The sequence below is a fragment of the Mauremys mutica genome, unplaced genomic scaffold (genome assembly GCF_020497125.1).
Source record: "Mauremys mutica isolate MM-2020 ecotype Southern unplaced genomic scaffold, ASM2049712v1 Super-Scaffold_100419, whole genome shotgun sequence".
NCBI lineage: Eukaryota > Metazoa > Chordata > Testudines > Geoemydidae > Mauremys > Mauremys mutica.
The window spans coordinates 45,324-62,413 of record NW_025423338.1 but is presented as its reverse complement, the minus strand read 5'-3'; the positions used below and the strand labels follow the sequence as shown (position 1 = coordinate 62,413).

The 17,090-nt window shown below is 51.5% G+C and overlaps 3 non-coding genes across 3 annotated transcripts; 1 reads left to right on the top strand and 2 right to left on the bottom strand.

Annotated features, from left to right (window-relative positions):
- Positions 1 to 1,324: 1,324 nt before the first annotated feature.
- Positions 1,325 to 1,397, bottom strand: TRNAE-UUC. Its single transcript has one exon. It is a non-coding gene; the product is annotated as a tRNA-Glu (tRNA).
- A 4,756-nt stretch (positions 1,398 to 6,153) lies between these two features.
- On the top strand, positions 6,154 to 6,316 carry LOC123361236. The gene has a single exon (XR_006576128.1). It is a non-coding gene; the product is annotated as a U1 spliceosomal RNA (small nuclear RNA).
- Positions 6,317 to 10,722: 4,406 nt separating this feature from the next.
- LOC123361238 lies at positions 10,723 to 10,911 on the bottom strand. The gene has a single exon (XR_006576130.1). It is a non-coding gene; the product is annotated as a U2 spliceosomal RNA (small nuclear RNA).
- Between the last annotated feature and the right edge of the window lie 6,179 nt (positions 10,912 to 17,090).

The following is a 17,090-nucleotide window of genomic DNA, read 5'->3' as shown; positions in this document are numbered from 1 at the left end:
CTGGGCTCCAGTCTGAGCCCAGATGCCTACGCTGTAGTTTTTAGCTCCACAACCTGAGTCCCAGGAGCCCAAATCAGACCATCCAGGCCAGCGGGATTTTGTCACAGTATAGATGCCCTCTCAGGATATGTCTACACTGCAATGTAAGCTCAGGGTTAGTAGAAGTCATGTCAGCAGCCCCAACACATAATCATAAACCACGAGGGAAAGACCCACCCCCCAGATAAGCTGGGCAGTGTCCTTCTCCCTACGGTTCGTAAGTCCAGCAACCAAAAGTCCTTTAACATGAGCCATCCCCTCTCTGCACCCCACTCACAGCTGTTGTCCTTAGTCAGTGCAAGCCCAGAGGTGCCTCTGTAGAGTTCACCTGCCATCCTGGGTGGAAAAGGGGGAAAATAAGAAGGCACCGTACTCACTATGTTGTCTAGGGACTCACTCATCTCTCCACAGCCCCCCTGTCCTAATGTTGGTCTAACACCTACATTTTAGTTTTGGGACCCAGACCCTGGCCCACTTGGCTTTGGAACCCCTGTCCCCTGCCTAGCAAGTGCTATTGAATTGAGGGTGAGTCTCTCAATCAGGGTCTGCCAAGCACAGTTGTGCTGCCCTTGATTCACACAACAAGGATAACAAACCTTTATTTCTCCTGCCCCTGTAACATGGGGACTGGGAATCCAACACCAGCCAAACGTGATCATTTCGGCAAGCAACCCAACCTATTTCCAACATACTGTAAAATTCACATGCAGACTCATACACGAAACCTTGCAAGAAAATCTTCCTGAGGGGTCTGAAGCACCTGCTGCTGGAGGGAAGGAGGGAGCCGTGGGTTGGGATTGAGGGGCACCGGGAATAGGAGGGGGCTGTGGGTTGGGATTGAGGGGCACTGGGAATAGGAGGGGGCTGTGGGTTGGGACAGAGGAGAAGGGTGAAGAGGAGCAGGCTCTGGTTGGGAGTGAGGTGCAGTGAGCATAGGAGGGACTGAGGGTTGGGTCTGAGGGGCACTGGGAAAAGAGGGGACCTGGGTTTAGGCTGAAGAGCATCTTCATTTGGGGATCCAGCAGGACAGGGGAAGGCAGCAGGTGATTCTAATTCCTTAGGGATATTCTGTGTGTTTGTATGTGTGTGTGTGCAGGGAAGGAACATGCTCTATGCCCAGAGACCTTTATTCCTCCAGGCTGCAAGGACAGAGGGGCTGTCAGGAAGTTGCACCTTCAAACCCAACACAAAAAGACCCTTCTGAGGAAAGGGAAAATCCAACAGAGAAAAAGTAACATCAAGGAGGACTCCAGCAAGACAGTTTAAGATCTTGGGAGTAGTTTATCACCTGACTCGGGATTTGAACCCTGAACCCTCAGATTGAAAGTCTGACATTCTGCCAACTGAGCTAGCCAGGCTCACAAAGCAAAAGAGCAAGTTGGTGCAGAGGAGAAAGTAGTCAAGAAAACAAGAGCGGGAAACAATAGGGGAAACCTGCTGCTCTCTCTGGCCTGGTCAGGGGGTTGTGCCAATCGGGTTTCCATAGTAAGTTTGGCATCAATATGGTGATCCATGGGGACCTTGGGGTCCCCAGGTTGCCTAAGGAGGGGTGAACCAGCCCAGGTCGGAAACGGAGCAGGTCAAAACTCCCATGCCGATCAGTAGTGGGATCGCGCCTGTGAGTAGCCCCTGCAGCGTAGCCTGGACAAGACAGTGAGACACGGTCTCTTTTTATACACCCCCCTCCCCCGCAGAGACTGTAGGGGGGGATGGGAGCTCCCATTGTGGGGATCCTGAACTGGTGGGAGGGAGGCACCATGTACCAGGGATCCCGAAACGCAGAACAGGGACACCCACACACCAGGTGTCTTGCAGCAAGAGCTGCGGTCTTGATTTACAAACTGCAAGTGATGGGGAATTTACCACCTCCCTTGCGGAGCTTGTTCCACTAGATAATTAGCCTCATGGTTAAAAAACGGTCATTTCCAGTTGGGATTTTCTGACATCGACTGCAAGCCAATGGGGTCTTGTTCAATCTTTGTCTGGTGAATTAAAGAACCCTTTAAATCACATATCCCCCCCTCGGGAATTTGTAAAACGTATTTAAACCAATGATTAAATCGCCTCTTAGCCTCCAGTCAATGAAATCAATTGAGCGTCTTCAGTCTCTCGCTGGAGACATTTTCCTTGTTTTTAAAGGCAAAAATCCTGATCTTTCCAATGGGAGCTGCTGCTTCAATGTTCAGTTTGGGGAAGGATTTGGCTGCACTCAGAGATCTGCCCGCGGGTTACAATCTGCGATCCGAAGGGTCGAACGCAAACAGCGTTTAGATGGGACCGTTAGTGCCGCCCCCGTGTGGCCAAAGACTAGAACTGACCAGCAGCGTTTACAGCTGGAGCCTGGGACGCTCCTGAACAAACTGGGCACGAAGCCTCTCGCGTGGGATCCTCGCTGTGCAGCAGGAGGCGGAGGGAAGCTGATTGTCAGGGCTCAGGGCTGCTCCCTGCCATGCTGAGCCGGTGTCTGTGCTAAGCTCGGCATCAATCAGGTGATTCTGGGAAGTTCGGGTTCCCCGGGCTCCCACAGGAGGGTGAAGCAGGTCACCCCTGGAGCAGGTTAAAGCTGCAGGGTGACAGTGGGGTTGCTGCCCCTGTGAACAGCTGCTGTAGCACCGCCTGGGCAGGACAGGGAGAGCCAGTTATACCCCCCCCAGCCTGTATCGGGGGATGGGAGCACTCACACCCTGGGGACCCACCCACCAGAGATCTACTGGGGGGGGAGTGGCACCCACACACCCAGGATCTTGTAGGGGGGACAAGGGCATCCACACACCGGGATCCTCTGCAGAGGGACAGACACCCACACATCCAGGATTCTGTATGGGGGGCAGAGGTACCCGGACACCTGGGCGGGGGAAAGAGGCACCGAAACATCTGGGATCTTACCTGGCAGGACAGCGGCGCCTGCAGCTCGACATGAGACGCGGGCGGGGGGAGCAGGAGCATTTCCCAGTCCCAGGCTGTCCCCGTCTGGCCCAGGCACAGAGCTCACAAGCAGAGTTTAAAGCTCCAGCTGCCAAGCTGCAAAACAAGCCAGGCTCTGTGGCTGGTGCCTGTGATCCCGGTGCCTGTGATCCCAGCGCCTGGGGAGGCTGAGGCTGGCGGATTGCTTGAGCTCAGGAGTTCTGGGTTGCAGGGGGCTATGCCGGTCGGGTGTCCGCACTAAGTTCAGCATCAATACGGTGATTCTAGGAAAGCTGGGGGTCTCGAGGTTGCCTAAGGAGGGGTGAACCGGCCCAGGTCAAAAATGGAGCAGGTCAAAACTCCTGTGCTGATCAGTAGTGGGATCGCACCTATGAATAGTCCCTGCAGTGTAGCCTGGGTGAGACACAGTCTCTTTTTAGACACCCCTACCCCACAGAGCCTGGATGGGGGGATGGGTGAACCCACACGCTGGGGAATCTGACTTGCACCCAAGCAACACGGATCTTGAAAAGAGGAACAGCGACACCCACACACCACAGAGCCTGGATGGGGGCAGGGGTACCACACACGGGAGCTAGTTCATGGGGTGGGGGACACACCCATATGCTCCGTTGCACCATTCTTAATGAGAAGAACGGGGGCATCCACACAACACAGATCCTTAACGGGCGGGGGGGCACCCACACAATTCACTATTAACCAGGAGGGACAGGGGCACCAGACACCCCCAGTAGCATGGAGAACACCCACATCCACCGGATCCCTCATGGGGGTAAGACAGAGGGGATTGTAATGGGGCCCAGCGCATACAGTTCTGGAAAGAGGGACCAAGCCCCTGGGCAGAGGCAGGGGAGACAAAGCCTGAGCCCTGCCCCACTTAGGGGATGGCAAAACCAAAGCTTGGGGGATTCAGCCCTGGGTGGTGGGGCTCAGACATTTGGCCTCAGCCCCAGGCACCAACAAGTCTAATGCCAGCCCTGGCAACCCCATTAAATCAGGGTCACAACCAGTGATGAGCTGCTAAAATCTTAACAACCGGTTCCCTATAAAAAGTTCTGATTTAAGGGATGTGCCACAGTATGGATTTTTTGTACCAATAGGGTTACCATACGTCCGTATTTTTCTGGGAGGAATTTTTAAAATTTACCACCCAGACAGCGATTTAAGAACCAAAAAGCCTGACATGTCCATGAAAATACGGATGTATGTTAACCCGACCTAAAGTTCTTTTTTAAAAAGATGGGCCTGCACTAGAAACGAGCTCCATTTCACATGTGTGGGTCCCCGCCACTCCCTGGGGGTGTGCTAGGGTGACCAGATGTCCCGATTTTATAGGGACAGTCTCAATTTTTGGGTCTTTTTCTTATATAGGCTCCTATGACCCCTCACCCCATCCCAATTTTTCACACTTGCTGTCTGGCCACCCTAGGGTGTGCACATATGTGGGTCCCAGCTGCTCCCTGCCCCCCTCATTGAAGCAGGTGTGCAGGGTTACTGCCCTGAGAACTGCAGGGCACCAGTGGACGTGGGGCTGGCTGCAGACAGGGGCATGGGGCAGGGCTAGCTGGAGGCAGGGAGTGTGACACGGGCTGGCTGCAACAGGGGCTGGCTGTGGGCAGGGGGTGCAGACAGGCTGTGGAGGGGAAAGGGACTGTGGCAGGGGTCGGGGGCTGGCAGGGGCTGTGGGCAGGGGCTGGCTGCAGGCCGGGACTGTGGCAGGGGGCAGGAGGGATGGCAGGGGCTGTGGCAGGATGGATGGCAGGGGCTGGCTCTGGGTGGGGGAGGGCAGGGAGGGGCTGGCTGTGGGCAGGACGGATGGCAGGGGGGTGGCAAGGGCTGGCTGCGGGTGGGGGAGGGTGGCAGGGCTGGCAGGGGGCAGGGGCTGTGGCAGGAGGGGTGGCAGGGGCTGGCTCTGGCCAGGGTGTGCAGACAGGTGTTGGCTGGGGGAAGGGGGGGCAGAGGCTGTGGGCGGGGGGAGGGTGGCAGGGAGCAGCTGTGGGTAGGAGCCGGAGCGGGCAGGTGCAGACACTCACACAGGGAGAGTAGCTGGGAGCAGGAGACGGCTACAGGCAGGGGCTGTGGGCGGGGACGTAGGGGGATGGCTGTGGGCAGGGGGGTGGCAGGGGCTGGCTGCAGGCAGGGGGTGCAATGGGGGGTGGCAGGACAGGGGCTGCAGATGGGGCTGGGGGTGCAATGGGGGGTGGCAGGGCAGGGGGTGCAGACACGGGCTGGCTGTGGGCAGGGGAGTGACAGAGACTAGCTGCAGGCAGGGGGTGCAATGGGGGGTGGCAGGGCAGGGGGGTGGCAGGGGCTGGCTGCAGGCAGGGGGGGCAATGGGGGGTGGCAGGACAGGGGCTGCAGATGGGGCTGGGGGCAGGGGGGGCAATGGGGGGTGGCAGGACCGGGGCTGCAGATGGGGCTGGGGGCAGGGGGGCAATGGGGGGTGGCAGGGCAGGGGGTGCAGACACGGGCTGGCTGTGAGCAGGGGAGTGACAGAGACTAGCTGCAGGCAGGGGGTGCAATGGGGGGTGGCAGGGCACGGGGGTGACAGGGGCTGGCTGCAGCCAGGGACCCACCAGACAGTAGCAGAAGCCCCAGGGTCAGAGAAGCAGCAGCAACAGGGCCAGGAAACAGCTCACATGGCTCCCGCAGTGCAGCACCCCCTGCAGGCCGGGAGGAGGGATGACACCCTTCCCACCAGAGCCCATCAACGCTTCCATCGCGGGGAAGCCAGTTTGCAAGCAGTTCTAAAATCGCTTCTAAATTTAACAACTGGTTTGTGCAAACCACCTCCAGCTAACCACTGGTCACGACCCACTTTAGGGTCCTGACTCACAGTTTGAGAACCACTGCTCTATGCTGAGGGGAGAGAGTTTTCCTGTGGGTGAAGTTAATCCACTTTCCCAGGGGCCCGAGCGAAGGGGCGGAGCCGCGTGAGCAGGTATGCAGATCTGTGTGCGAGCAGAGCATTGTGGGAGCGGACGCAGGCTGCCAGGCAGGGCCCGACTTTGGCACCGGGAGCTCGGCGTGGGGAAGGGACGGTCTCCGGGGGCCGCGTCGGGGCAGCTCTCGGCAGTGCGGGCCGGTGTGGGCGAGGCCGGTGGTGGTGGGGGGGGGCGCGGCGGTCCGCCCCGTGTGTTATAAGTGCGGGGCGAGCGAGGGCGGGCGGTGGCCGGGCGGCAGGATTTCATACTTACCTGGTAGGGAAGATACCATGATCATGAAGGTGGTTTTCCCAGGGTGAGGCTCATCCATTGCACTGCGGGTGTTCTGATCCCTGCGATTTCCCCAAATACAGGAAACTCGACTGCATAATTTGTAGTAATGAGGAACTGCGTTCGTGCTCTCCCCTGGCGATTGGTTTGAACAACAGGAAACCAACAGTGGGCTGTTTAGGCTTAGTGCCCTGCAAAGCAGACTCTCAGGAAAGCAGTTGTTAGTCTAGGCCTTTGGGAGTGCTCTTTTCCACAGGCCCTGTATTTTTAGGCATTTTAGTCCCAAGTTCCTCCTTGTAAGCAAAGCTCAGCTCTGAAACTTTACTTGGGTCTTATAAGGCTTTCTGTGTTCTTGGCTTTCCCTGGTCTTTTGCAGCTGATCTGCTCTCTAGTCTGCTTTTGGGGGGCTTGGACCGGTGCCTTCCTTGGCTCTAAGGGGAGCTGCCTGCCTGCTCTGCTTCTTTCCCTGCTTGTAGCTTCTTGCCCGGCCCTTCTTCTCGGGCTCTTCCTCCTTTGACGGGAGGATGGCCTGTCCAAAACGCCTGTCCCACCTCGTCTCCTCGTCCAACAGGCAGCCTCGCCCCCTGCTCTGGGGCCGCTTTGGCTTTCGCTGTCTGTTCCTGTCTCTTGGTGGCCACCCTGTCTGTGCTACGGAGACTAGGCTGTCACAACCCCGTGCTAGAGGAGGGCTTTCCGTCGCTTGAGGCCCACCCGCCGCCTCCCCGAATGCCCTTAGCTACGCTGCGGGTTAGGGCGGCGTGGCCGTGTCGCCCAGGAGCGGGTTTTCCCTTTTGCACACCTCTGACGGACGGAGCTGTTTTGACTTAACTGTTCAGCACGCACCGACCCTCGGGCCTGGTCTGCACGGGGAACGTAAATCGGCGCGGCTACATCAGTCCGCGCCTTGGTCGGAAGAATTCTTCCGTCGACCTAGCTCCCGCCTTTCGGGGAGGTGGATGGCCGGCACCAACGAGGAAAACCCTCTCCAGGACCCTTCTCCGGGAACAGGGCCCTTCCGTTTGGGGAGATTATGCTGCTTTAAAAAAGAGAAATTGTTTAACTGCCTTTCTCTGAGGCAAGGTTGACTTTGTATTGCTTCCCTCGTGGCTCCTTATAGCAGTTGTGTTCTGAAATCTTTAGGCTTTGACTTCATTTATGATGAAATCTTGCTGTAACTTTATTCTAATTTTCAATGAGTAACTAGACCTGAGCTGTTTGGTGTGTTAGTGGAGGATTGTTTAAAAAACTGGGATTCCACTTTCGGCTGCCTTTCCATTACATTTCCTCTGAAAGCCCACCGAAAACCTCCACTTCCCACATAACTCTCTCAAACCTGCAGTCATCAGGCATACAGAAGATGCTTACAGTTTCACTCCATACGAGTCCAGTTCCTCGCTGTTTCCTGTCTAACCACTGCACACATATGGTATCCCCTCCCTACCCGGAGCTGCTTCCTGGCTTTTCCGCTCAGGGCAGGAAAACGAGAATGGAGAGGTAAGCTGTGCAGGGAACTCTTCCTCAGCTCGCACTCCACCCCCCAAGGGCCTTTCGAGGTCTTCTACGGACTTCAGGTTTCATTTGATTTCCAAGGTTTACGGGCTCATTAATTAGCCATCTCTCCTAATGCAGGGATCCTACGGGTCAGACCAAAGATCGATGGCCCAAAAGAGCTAAGAAACAGAAATAAAGGTGAGCGCTAGGCGTTACATTCAGATGAGCATCCAGAATCTGACTGTGCCCTGGCAAGTTCAACGCTGCCGAAAAGAAGGAGCTCGTCAGGTCCCTCTGCTAGGACCCAAATCTGGTGGCTAGTCGGTCTGCTGAGAAATAAGGAAAAGGAAATGAATTAAAGGAGTCAGGCAATAACAAGGAAATGAAGAGGTTTGTCGAACAGGTTCTGTCTGATTTACCGTCTTCCCAGCTACCCGTCCAAGTTAAAGACCTAGCCCAGTATCCTGTCTGCTGACAGCAGCCAATGCCAGGTGCCCCAGAGGGAATGAACAGAACAGGGAATCATCAAGTGCTCCATCCCCTGTCGCCCATGCCCCGCTTCTGGCAAACAGGGATACCTAGCCAGGGATACTGCTGGCAAAGCGCCATAGATGGACCTATCCTCCATGAATTTATCTAGTGCTTTTTTGAACCCTGTTATAGTCTTGGCCTTCACGACATCCTCTGGCAAAGAGTTCCACAGGTTGACTGTGTGGTGCGTGAAGAAAGACTTCCTTTTGTTTGTTTTAAAGCTGCTGCCTATTAATTTGATTTGGTGACCCCTAGTTCGTGTGTTATGAGAAGGAGTAAATAACTCTTCCTTATTTACTTTCTCCACGCCGGTCATGGTTTTATAGATCTCCCTCGTATCCCCCTTTAGTCATCTCTTTTCCAAATGAAAAGTCCCAATCTTATGAATCTCTTCTTAGATGGAAGCTGGTCCATATCCCCTCATCATCTTTGTTGTCCGTTTCTGAATCTTTCCCATTCCCATATATCTTTTTTGAGATTGGGGCGACCGCATCAGCACGCAGTATTCAAGATGTGGGCGTACCATGGATTGATATTGAGGCGATATGATAGTTTCTGTCTTATTACCTGTCCCTTTCTTAATGAGTCCCAATGCTCCGCTGCACATTGAGTGGATGTTTTCAAAGAACTATCCACGACGACTCCCAGATCTCTTTCTCGAGTGGTAACAGCTAATTTAGACCCCATCGTTTTACAGGGATAGTTGGGATTATGTTTGCCAATGTGCATTACTTTGCACTTATGAGCACCGACGTTCATCTGCCATTCAGTTGTCCCGTCACCCAGTTTTGTGAGATCTCTTTGTGGCTCTTGGCGGTCTGCCCGGGACTTAACTCTCTTGAGCAATTTTGTATCATCTGCAAATTTTGCCACCTCACTGTTTAGCCCTTTCCCCAGATCATTTATGAATAAGTTGAACAGTACTGCTCTCAGTACAGACACCTGGGGATAAGAGATGGCAGATCCTCTTCGGACACTGGCAGACCAGGTGCCAGCTCATGCCAAGGCCCCTAGGCCTTACTGAAAAGTGACAAACGCATGGCTGGAAACTAGTGTTGATCACCTGTTTGTTAGTGTTGTTAAAACAGGCATTAGCTTTATAAAAACGTGTTGAGAGTTTACGACAAGCTCGTGAGTTGCTGCATGCATTATTCTCACCTATAATAGCCGTAGCCCATGTTGTAAGGTGATATATAAGCGTTGGCACTAAAGCTGTAAACCCCCTTGCCGCCGCCTCGCCACCAGTCAGGAGAGATGTATTACCAAGTGTGAAATGCTAGTTTACCAGAAGAGGCGTCATCTCCTTTCCAACAAGAGAAGGCCCTGACTGAGACACCAGACAAGCCACTGTGGATCGTCCGTGGACAAAAGACTTGGTTGATTGCTCCGCCTCACACACCTCCGAGGAGGCAGAGCCCTGCACAAACACTTGCCCCCATCAGCTTGAGCTCTGGGAGAATGGAATAAAAATCCCTGTCAGGAAGAAACTGTTGTTCCCCCCCGCCCCGATGCTGCTTGGATTTAAGGGAGCCGGCACACCTTCTAAGCATCAGCAAGGGATCCCGGCTGTTTGGCTAGGGTTAGCCCTAAAGGACATACAGAGCTTGCGTGTTACAGCAGCTTCTACTACCCCTGGGTGGCAAGATAGAGTCAGGGTGCCCAAGGGGTCTGTCTGTGACTCCATGTTAAGGCTGTTCTAGTGTCTGAGGAGTTCACACTTGATACTTGGTGGGTGAAATCAAAGTGTGGAACATACAACCGTGAGGAGCCCCGCTGCCTGCCAGCCCCAGGCGCCGGGGGCTCCTGTTCTCTGGGGCTCTGGCCATACTAGAAAGGTAAGTTTATAGCTTGCCTGGTTCAGAAAACCAGAAGGGAAAGAAAGAGAACCCACATTACATTTTTTTAAAAAAAGAATCCTCCTGATTTGTAAGCCACTGTCGTGATTTTGGGGATTTTCCAATAGTGAGGGTGGAAACAATGAGAAGCTAAGGGTTATTATTGAGCATTTAGATTACAGTAGGCTTGGGGGGGAAAAAAAATCAGGATTGGGTCCCCTGTGTGCCGGGCGCAGCACGACACCTAGTGCCTTGTCTTGATCTTACGAACCAAGATACATAGAACGTAGGCCGGGTGGGGAGAAGTCTATGTAACTCATGCAGTTGTGGATATACACATGACCTCAAATATTTCCAACCGCCCCCCCCCAAACCACCCCCCAAAAAACAAACAAAAACAAACCAAAAAACCCCATCTCCCCAACAGACCCAGAATCTGGAAAGCATTTGTCGCTCGTACTGTTGAAAAGTCTCACAGCAGAAAGAAGGAGTCCAGCTTCTTAAATAATTCTCTAGCAAGACAAAGAAGAACCTCTTACATCTATAGTCTCACAAAACACTTCCAAGAAACTGTAAAGAAAGAAAAACACCCAGATTTTTCTGCTACTTCAAAAAAACATCTGCTTTAAAGAAAGTGTCACAGTTCAACTTTTTTCTGCTTTTCTAACCAGAAGGTTCTCCCCTAAAGGAGCTACACCGTTCCTGGAAGCACTGCAATACCAGGTCGATGCATGGGGCAGACAAAGCAAGCTTCTGTTCTAACCCCCCCTGCTTCAAAAATTAAGCTAATATACAGCCCTCACATCGAGGACATATCAGAGATTAAACTGATAAGAACAGATTTAAAGTTTATTAGAGAATATTTGAAAATTTATTAGAGAATATTTAAAAATAAACAATACATAGTGTTTGAAGCGTCAGTTATTGTGTCATTGGGGGTAACATACAGGTTGTAGGGGGATATTAGCGTTTGGGTATTGGACGGCATATACATATACACAGTCTATCATGTCCCCAATGCGGGCTATACCGTGGGTGAGTTCAAGGTACAGGCAGCAAACAGTGAGGGTACATCATTCATACAAACAGCTTATAGGTAATCATGGGCACGAATAAATGAGTGGACTGGATAATGGCAATAAAGTGACCCTCCACTACACTTTGATCTGGGAGCCAAGGAGCCAAGAAACAATGCTCACGCTCTGCCATGCATGCACACCCCTGCGCCCACCCATTTCGACCTCACCAGGACGAGCTCCCAGACACGCAACAAACACCACAACTCGGGAACTCTACCTGAGAATCACTTCCCCGAAATGACTCCAGTGGAAGACTTTGAAGCAAGAACCCTTAACACACAATTCTGTTCAAAGACAGACAAGTCTTGCAGACGCCTTCCTCTCCCTGGTTTCCCCTCTATACTCCTAATTTCCATAAACCCACCCACTGACCTGGACTACCAATCTCTCACGGTTAACTCTTACAGCAAAACAGGGCAAAGAAAGCCTATGCAGGTGCTATTCCGCAGCCCCGAGGCTCTTTTCTGCTCCTTCCCACAGAACTAGCTCAAACAGACAGTCAATTGCATCAAAGCAATTCCTTGCCATTTGAGGCATTGGTGCCCCTTAGTCCCTCTGAGGTGATCGGCTGGTTCCTTCTGGCCTGAAACGCTAGGAATCTGACTCAAAGGGCCACAACCTTCCTCTTCTTCTGCTCCTATGAACTAGCCCTCGTCTGGGCAAAACGTTGACCGTTTCCTAAGTTAAAACACTGGTGTTTTCCCAACAGGAAAGGGATGGACAATTTCTCTTCTGTGGGAAGACGAGGGAAACCATGCAATCACCTTCTGGAAGGTATATTAAGGAGGGCGGCGGAAGAACCCTCATGGACTAGACTAAGAAAGCAGCTCTTGAACTGACCTTCCAACAATGACAAACTAAAATCTGCAAGAGCAGCTTTTCAACTCAGGGGCCCAATAAGAAGCCGTTACCAATAACTAACCAAAGAGTTACAAATGAATCCAAACCATACACTTTTAGGAAAAAACAAACGTTAACACAAACAACAACACATTTCTTTGCTGCTCTTCAACCGTGATACTCTCCTCCACCGTTCCTTCCAAAAACATACAAAACCAAAGAGCCAGTAGAATGCACATCACAAAACAGTCCCCTGCTAGCTAGGAAACCATCTCACTAACATGAGAATCTTAAAGAAAAAAAAACCATTTTCAGAGCTCTGAGCTTTTTTTTATATACTATAGAAAAGCTTCAGCCAGTGACACCAGTTCAGGTAGCCCCCTTCTGTTTTTCTCACAGCAGGCAAGAGCCTTGCCAAAGCAAAGCCTTAAAAAATTGGGTACAAACTCATAAACATTCCTCTCCACGGAAAAATGCAAAGGGAAACAGGCTGGCCAGGGGCATGAGGACAATGGCCCAGACAAACGGGGAGGGACTTGGTCCAGGGGTGGAGGAAGACAGAAAAAGGGACAGGCATGGGATTGGCTTCCTGTCTTTTTTCCTTTGCTCAGCATTTTACCTGTGACTGTAATGGGGAGACTTGAGAAATACCTGTGATGCCGGCGAGGTAGGTGGCCGCCCCGAGAGCACAGAGCTGAGCATTTTCTACTGGGTTGCTGCCTACGCCCCCCCAGCACCTGGCCGTGATCGTATAGTGGTTAGTACTCTGTGCTCTGGCCGGAGCAGCGTCGGTTCGAATCCGTGTCACGGCATTGCTTTTTGGTGGGGAGGGGCTATCCTGCAGCACGCCTCGTGGCTCAGTCTGATGGCGTCCGTTTGCAAAGAGAGCCATCAGCCGGTCCTCAGTTTCTGCTTGGTAAAGGCAAGTCAGTGGGGTCCATCGGTCAGAAAAAGAGTCCCAGGACTTCTTGCTGGGCGCCAGGGTCCAAAAGCAGCGCATTACCTCCTGGAAAGGGCTGTGTTTCGAATGTCCGTCCAGTGCGCGTTGAAGGGAAGGATCTGCGTGCCTGGGAAGCTGCGTCCCTCCAGAGGCGCTTGAGAAGCCAAAGGGGCCATGGGTGAGTTTGTGATGAGGTGAGTGTGAAGTGTGGAAGGGGGAGGGTGGCAAGAGGAGGTTTTGAGAGGAAAAAAGGTGCTGCTGAGCTGGTAGGGGAGGGCAAGGTCCCAGGCGGGTGTTGTGTGAGGAGCTGTGTAGGCCCGAAAAGGCGTGGTGCTGGGCAAGGGCAGGTGAGGAGGGCCAGGGCTTTTCCCAGGGCTGTTGCTGTGGCCAAAGCCTTTGGGAAGCAGAAGAGGGCCATCTCGCTTTCAACACCTACATCACATCTGGTTTTTAGACACCATCACCCTCATCTAAAGTTTCAGGTTTCGTACAAACCTGTGCCTTCTGAAGTGTTCTAATCTCCCCCCTCACTTATTAGATGGACACTAGGACAGAGGCAGAATAGAGACACTTAGCTTAATGAGAACCTCAGACTCCCACACGGTGGGCCACAGAGTCAAGCAGCCAGCACTCACAATCGGTACCAGCCTTGTCTGGGTTTTTTCCCCAAACTAGCTCAGCACTCAGGGTGTTGAGCCCTTCTGGAAATCTTGCAAAAGAGTTTGGAGCCTGAATGGGTGTTGAGTTCTTAAGAAAACCATGTTTTTGTTTTGTTTCCCCAAGAAAATTGGGGACAAAAAATTAATCTAGGGTGAACCTGGATGTTTATTGCTGTTTTCGTTCAGCTCCACTAGGCTCTTTCGAAAGCTGGTCCGTTCCCCATTACAGAGGATCCAAGCAGAGAGAGTGACGGAACCCCTGTGCTCAGCATCACAACCTGAGCCCGAGGAAAAGCACTGAAACACGCTCAAATGACGCTTTAGGTTCATCCATCAGAATCACAAGAGCAAGACAAAGACATCTCAAGAGGAAGAGTCCTCGGCTTTCATTTACCCCATCGCAACCCTCTTCACTTCTTCTTCTGCCTACCTAGAGGCTCGTCCAGGAAAATCACTCAACTGATTATAATTTGGGCAGAGAAACCCAGGCAGGGCTTGTGCTCCCCCTCCATGTGAGCGGATAGCACTCTGACTTCGTCTACGGGGTCTCTCAGCTTTGGCTTCCCCAGTTTGTCAACTCGGTGCAGGCAGGAAGCAGGCTCTCCTCGGCTTTGGCAAGCCACTTTCTGTCCAAATTGGGAAACCGGTCCAGTCTCCATTCCCCTGTGAGAACAAGAGCAGAGAGTTCACCAGCTGAACCCAATCCGAGGCATTGAAAAAAATGGAATTATGCTTCCCGTTCCTCCGTCAGGGATTACCAGGGAAACACACCAAATTCCCAAGAGGAACAACTCGTCTCTGTTTTATTTACCCCCAACGCAATCCTCTCCGCTTCTTCTGCCTCCCTCGAGGCTCTTCCAGGGACAAAACTCATTGAGCTGATAGGATTTGGGGGATGGAAACGGAGAGAGGGGGTTTGACACCTCCTGAGAGGATGTGGACGCGATAGAACAGCTCTCTCGGTTTTAGAAGCCTCCTAGCCTGGCTCTTTTGTTGTCAATTCTGTGCCATCAGGAAGCAGCGAAAGCAGGGTAGGTAGGGCACCCGGTGACGTTGCACTCCATACGTTTTATGAAAAGATGCTTATAAGTGTGAGTATGATGTAAGTGGCATATGCTTGATGCAAAAGGTCTCTTGTAAGGTATCATAACAAAGGTTCTAACCTACTGAATATATGCCTCCTATTTGTATGCATGTCTCATTCTTGTCTCTGAAGCTGGAAATATGAAGTCTAACTCTGAGGTCCTATTGTAATTGTGCAAAGCGTGGGCCACTAATGATGGTTTAAAACCTTGACGGCTCCCATTGACAATTGGTTGTAAATGGTTTATTGACCTGCAAACCTTCCTGTGTACGTGTGGGCCAACCCAGGAAGAATGGAAACTAGGGGTCTTACAGAGACCACGATAGTGGAATCCATCTTAAATCTGGTATTTTTCCGTTTAGAAGGAAGGGTGAGGACCCGGAGAGACAAAAGATTCCCGCCCTATGCCAAAGCTATAAAAGGGGGTGAAGCAGGACAAAGGGGCTGCCAGTCATGAGAAAACCTAAGATGTCTGCTGGAAGTAACAAAGACCGAAGCAGGGGAAAGGATTGGGCCCAGACTAGGCAGGAGTCTAGTCTGTGAAAGAAGCTGATTGGAACACCTCTGAGGGTGAGCTATTCCCTGGAATCAGTTTCTTAATGTATTAGGCTTAGGCTTGCGTGTTTTGTTTTAGTTTGCTTGGTGACTTCCTTTGTTCTGTCTGTTATTACTTGAAATCACTTCACTCCTACTTTTTAACCTTAATAAAAATGACTTTTGTTTATTAATAAACCCAGAGGAAGTGATTAATCCCTGGGGGAGCAAACAGCTGTGCATCTCTCTCTATCAGTGATCTAGAGGGTGAAGAATTTAGGAATTTACCCTGTATAAGCTTTATAGAGAGTACAAGGGATTTATTTGGGGTTTTGGATCCCACTGGGAGCTGGGTGCTGGAGACAGGCGCTGAGCTGTTTTGAGTTAAAGTCTGCAGCTTTGGGGGTGTGGCCCAGAGCCTGGGTCTGTGTTGCAGCAGGCTAGGGTGTCTGGCTCACCAAGGCAGGGTTCTGGAGTCCCAAGCTGGCAGGGAAAACGGGCTCGGAAGTAATTTCAGTCCCAAGGGGATCTCTGTGACCGAACCCATCACAGTGGCGTAGTCGAGCAGGATATGTGCACAGCTGATTGCTTTGAGACACTGGTAGTGATTTTTAAGCGTGTTGCCCAGAGGACAGACAAAGTGCTTATTCGGGAAAGGGAAGATGACAACTTTGGTTGCCAAATTGGCTGGGAAAGCTCTAGATATATTCAGTAAGATGCCTATTGCTGATGCTTCAAACTATGGTCTATTTAAGGAATTGGTTTTGAAACAGTTTCAGATTAGGCCCGAAACCTAGAGGGTTAAATTTACAACTCTTTCAACTCCCAGAGCCCTTCTACAGCACAGATGATTTGTATACACCTTCAGCGTGAGCCAAATTGGCAGGTTTCCGGGAGCCCTGTGAGTCCGATGTTGTTTTAGTCTCCCTGCTGATTTATTAGGAGAATAAAAGATGGACACCAGAACTGAGGCAGACTACGGACACCGCATTCTGAGAAAACACTGGTGAACCTCCAACTCCAGCAGTGTGGGCCACATAGACAAGTAACCAGCACCCACAATCTTTACAAGCTTTTTTCCAAAATAACTCATCTTTTGGAAAAATAGGTTGAGCCTTTTTGACAATCTGGCTGAAGATTTTAGTGCCTAACTGGGAGCCTAGTTCTTCTGCAAATCTGGCCCTAGCGGTGGGTTTGAGACCTTCTGAAAATTCTGGCCAATGTGTCTGTAAGCTCCAAGAAGCATCGCAACTTTGAGCATTTACTAGAACAGGATGAACAAAACCTTCCTTCCTTGACCTACAATCACCTTGATTCCAGGTTGAGGTTTCAAGAGAATTGATTTGATTCTTAGATGCAATGCGAAACAAACACCCTCCTATAGACATTGGAAGAGGGAGGCTGAAATGGATCTGCCACTAAACCACGTTGCCTTTCATCAGTAGCCACCTGAGCAAGAGGGTAACCACTGGCCTAGAGGTGAAAGGCCCATAGCCCATGCTCAGAAGCCTTCAGCGGCTAGATCTTAGGAATGGAAAAGCTTAATGATCTTTCTCCGGGGTGTTACTTCCAAAGACTTGTATATAGCGCTGGGTGAAAGGTTTTTGGATGAATATTATATTTAGTGAAATATTTTGAAACAAGCAAAATGATTGTTTGGTTTGGTTTGGTTTCACCAAGAAAAATGAAAATAAAATAAAAAGATCTTGGGTCAAAGTGCAATGTTGTTCTAATTTAGGTTAGGCTCGGTAAGAAGGAAAAACTAAATTGTTTGCACAAGTAAGTGTATTTGTGTAAAAGGGTGCAGAGGCTGGGCTTTAAGGGGTAGATAGCCATATTGTAGTAGTTGGAAGCTTTGCTTTCCCCATGGTCTCCAAAGAGTTTCCAAGCATTCTGAAGGAGGCCAGGAAGTTGCAGT